We start from the raw sequence: 5,138 nt of genomic DNA on the forward strand, positions 1-5,138 counted from the left end.
CATCTTCACAATCATTGCTATGTTTGAGTCTATTGTTGTGCTTACTGTGTCAGTTCAGTTCATTAAAGGTTTCCCTGGTTCTTGCTGACCCTCTACCAAACACGAGGCATTTTTCCAGCAATTGGTTTTTCTTGACAGTATGTTCCAAGTGGGGGAGCTCTGGTAGCTTTGTTGTTGTTGTGTGCCTTCAAATTAGAACCAACTCATCGCTGGCCTCTAGTGGGTTTCCCGAGGCAGTAATTCACACAGGAGGAGATTGCTCATCCTTCTCCCGCAGGGCAGCTGGTAGATTCAAACTTACACGTCTTTGGTGCATCACAGCTTCTGACTGTTAGCCCAACCAGGAATCGCACTGCCAACCCAAAGGCACATGATTTGAATCCATCGGGTGACCCATGGGAAGAAGACGGGCGACCTCCTCCAGTGAGGTTTTTCGCCTTTGAAAACCTGATTCGATGGTGCACAACAGCAACATAGCCAAAGTAACTGAATGACAGAGTCATCATTTTTGCTTCTAAGGAGCTAAACTGAACATTTACAGTTGGTCAATTTCTACACTAAGTACCAAGCATATTAAGATTCACAAAACATTATTCCTGCCCTCAAGGAGCTCACAGTAAAAGAGGAAAATCATACTGTGTGTTGCAGCACAGAGAGAGAAGTGTAATTAGGGACGTATATAATCAATGTAGTGGCAGCATCTAGCCAGGAATGATTATATCTGGGTAGAAGGCTTCATAGAAGCTGCAACACCTAATCAAAGTTTGGATGGATAAACACGAGCACAAGTTTCATCAAGCTTAATGATGAGATGTGCTATCCAGGTATAGGAAACAGTACATATGTGCAAAGACACTGAGGCATGAAACAACATAGTGTGCTTGGGAAATTACAAACCATTTGCTATTGCTGGAGCACGGAAGGCAAGAGGAAGAACGCTGAGCTATTTCACTGGCGAGGCTACAGATAGCCACATAACTGAAAATGTGTATTTTTGTTTGCAGATAATTATGTGTGTCTACTGTCTTTCCATAATACTTCAATCAGCCTGTAGCTGAAGCAATAGTGACATGCATATTTATTACATGATTTTATTTTTGCCTGAATTTATCTCAGAAACTCCCCTCACTCTCTGTTCACGTTCGTTCTACTCTCCTATTGCTCTGTCCCCTTTAACTCATTCACTCTGTAATCTAGTTATCTTGCTCTCATTCCCCTTGTATTTTCTCCTCCCCATATCGATCTGCGTCCATCTATAGTCTCATAGGTCATCCTTCTTTCTAAGATCAAGTGACTCCCCGTCTCTCCTTCAGAAGCAGGCTTGAAATGCCCTCTTGTCTCAGAAGCTTTCCTTGGATAATAAGTGCAATAGCTAAGAAGTCAGGCTTTGGAGGAAGACAGATCTATTTTTAATAACTGGATCTATCATGTATCTTCTCCATGGCCTTGTGCCAATCATTTTGCTTCTCCAGACCTCACTGTTCTCATCTGTAAAATAGGAAGAACACAAACTGCAGAGAGGACCTATGAATATTAAGAAGTATAAAAAATATAAAGAATTTAGTGTGGGATCTCATAAAATTGTCTCTTAATAGATATTATCTTCAGCAAAAGGCTTTAGTTTGTTCCCTCGGAATACTGGTTTGATAGGAATGAACAAATCAGACATTGACTATCTAAAAGGGGGATATTAAGTCATAAGGCATGAAGTACCTGGCTTCCACACGTTCATGAATGTTGTTAGTAGTTACATGCTTGTAAGGGGGGCCCATATAACATATATGAACAAAATATAATGCAAATGAAAGAATGTATAAAATACAATGTATATGAATGATAAATAATAATAAATGAGGACAGTTAGTGGGATTGTTGTTGTTGTTGTCAGATGCCTACTAAGCTGAGTAACCCAACAAATAGGTCTGAATTTATCTTTGTACTGCCTCATCTTCACAAACTCTGCCATGTTCAAGCCCATTTTTAAAATTTTTTTTAATTTAATTTTTTTAAGCCCATTGTTGTAGTAACTGTGTCAGTACATCTCATTGAGGAGCCTTCTTTCTTTCTCTGACCCTCAGTCTTTTCCAACATAATGTCATTTTCCAAGGACCGGTCCCTCCTGACAACATGCTCAAAGTATGTGAGACAAAGTTTCACCACTCTTGCCACTAAAGAGCACTCCCATTGCACTTCCTCCTAGACAATTTTTTTTCCATTCTTTTGGTAATCCAAAAAATATTCAATACTCTTCCTCAATATCACAACTCAAAAGGCATTAATTCCTCTTCTGGCTTCCTTATTCATTGTCTAATTTTCAGATGCATGGGAGGCAATTGAAAATACTATGGTTTGGATCATACACACCTTAGTCTCTAAACTGACATCCTTGCCCTTTAGCACTCTAAAGAGGTGCTTGATAGTTGATTTCCCCAATGCAGCACATTTGTTTGTTTCCTTAACTGCTGGTATCATGCAAAGGTGTTGACTGTGGATCCAAGTGAAATAAAATAGTTGACAACTTCAATCTTTTCTTCATCTATCATTATCTAATGGTCCAGTGGTTAAGTTATTGGAATGAAACTAATTTTAAATTCAAATCGTCTACTGGTTCTTAAACCTCCATCAGACACATATGCATGCATGTTGTTGTTGTTGTTGTTATATGCCGTCGAGTCTCCTGCGACTCATAGCGACCCTATGTACAACAGCCCTAAACTCCGCTCTGTCCTGTGCCAATCGCACTGTCTCTGACACTCCCATCCCAATTATCCCAGTCACTGAATCAATCCACCTCATAGAGGGCCTTCCTCTCCTGCGCTCCACCCTCCCAAGCATGATGTCCCTCTCTAAGGACCGGTCTCTCCTCACTACATGTCCAAAGTAAGTTAGACGGAGCCTCAGAATCCTTGCCTCCAAGGAGCCACCCGGTTTAACCCTCTCCAGGACAAATCTATTTGTTTTCCTAGCAGTCCATGGTATTTTCAATACTCTTCTCCAGCACCACAGCTCAAAGGCATCAATTCTCCTTCTATCCTCCTTGGTCATTGTCCAACTCTCTGATGCATAACAGGTGATTGCGAAGACCATGGCCTGTATCAGACGCACCTTAGTCTCCAGAGAGACACCACTGCTCTTCAGCACTTTGGAGAGGTCCCTAACAGCAGACTTTCCCATGGCAATGCGCCTTTTAATTTCCTGGCTGCTGGTGCCAAGACTGTTGACTATGGAGCCAAGCATAGGATCCTTTAAATCAGTATATATTTTTCCTGGCTTTATCTGCTTTGCTGATAAGCTTTGAGGAGACAGGGCTGCTATACTGCATAACACCAGAGAAAATGCTACTCTTCAAACTTGTGCAGTATGGCAACCCTAAGAAGGTAGCTCTTTTCAATTTCTTTCTATAGTTGGAATATTTTAACTTAATACATAAATAATTTTTCAAAATATAAATGGTGTTCTTGGAAGGATTTCTATTTCTCTTATTGGTTTGGTTTCTATTTTGTATTACCGTTTAAAAAAAAAATTTTAAAAAATCCTCAAACACTACTAATCATATGCTTTCAGGAAATTCAGTGTTTTAGAAGTCATTCTCATCAGAATTAGTTACAGAATTAGTTGGGCTCTTAATAGAGGGTCGCACAAAAGGTATTTGTTGGTAGAAAAAGGAATACAGGCTTTAAGGCCAAGCAGACCTGGGTCTAGATCTTCTATTTGCGTGTTAAGAAGCCCTGGTTGGTAGCAAAGTCCATTATATTGGACTGCTACTGAAGGTTGGCTGTTTGATTCCACCAGTCACCCTGTCTGAGAGAGATGAGGCAATCTCCTCCAATAAAGATTTGCAGTAGAAACCCTGTAAGAATCTAATATTCCTAACCTCAGTAGAGTACTCTCAGGAATTTAAAGAAAATGGCAAATATAAAGGATCTAGCACAAGGTCTGGCATCCAATGGGTTCTCAATAAAGAGCTCTTGTGATCACATTTTATTAAGTGCTAGTAGGTTGTCCTAGTGGCTGGCTTAACACGGAATTAAGATTCTGGTTAAAATTGACAATTATACTGGAGTTGGTATTAGGATTATTAGTTAGAGTGGGTAACAGATTAGGGTTAGGATGGAAATGAGAATTCAATTAAGGTTGGAATTACAATGGGTGCTTAGGTTATTATTAAGGATGGGGTTAATTAAAATGATAATAGAAGTAAAAAGCAGCATGAAGAGTACTGGTTTAGTTGGGTGGAAAATTGAAGTGGAAAGCAATGTGGAAGCCTATTTAGGATTTACTGATAAAGAAAAGGTATCCTGAGGAGAAGGGATAGAGTACAAAACAGAATCTGAATGGATATGGAGCTGAGCTTTTTGAGTTGGTTTTCCTATGGGTGCTGTCATGTCTACTTTCAAGATGAATATGGAAAATGCATTCCCACTTGGGCTCTGTTCCCCTCCCCTTTGGAGCAGTGTGGGGAAAGGAATGCCCAGGGCCCACACAGCTGTGTCTAGCCCAGCTCCAGTGCCAGCACCACATTCCTCACCCCCAGCTACCCAGCCTGTTGCTGAGTGGACAGGGACATCTGAAGCCAAGGCCCGCCTTCTCCCCACTCCCCCTCTCTGCTCCATCCAACTTCCCTTGTAGTTATCAGTTCTGTAACCCCATAGTGTACTCCAGACTTTGCACAGGCCTTAAGGAAATGCTTACTGAATGTCAGCACTTTAGAGTGAAGGTAACCATAGAGATCATAATGCAACATGGATACACTTATTTTATGTATTTCTATGATGGAGATAATCCTTGTCGGCCAGCCTCTGCAAATCTCTGTTCCTAATGAATAGAATGCCTGTAGGGTGCTAGGTGGGCATGTAAACAGGGGATTAGAACGATTATCGGGTGGGGCATTATTCCAGATGGGGGCATCCACATCAATGCAGGAGTGACTACTCATTCACTCTGAGACACGAAGGAGTGAGAAATGTCTCAAATTGGATACTGCTGTAGGAGTATTAAGGTGCTCTAGCTGTGTATTGTGTAATGTGTTGGCAGGGCTAACTGTAAAGGTCAGACATTCATACCCACCAGCTGCTCCTCAGGAGAAAGATAGTTAATCTCCTCTAGTAAAGATTTATAGCCTCAGAAAGTCGATGGGG

The sequence above is a fragment of the Elephantulus edwardii genome, unplaced genomic scaffold (assembly GCF_000299155.1).
Source record: "Elephantulus edwardii isolate Elephantulus edwardi_28Jun2011 unplaced genomic scaffold, EleEdw1.0 scaffold00168, whole genome shotgun sequence".
NCBI classification, from domain to species: domain Eukaryota; kingdom Metazoa; phylum Chordata; class Mammalia; order Macroscelidea; family Macroscelididae; genus Elephantulus; species Elephantulus edwardii.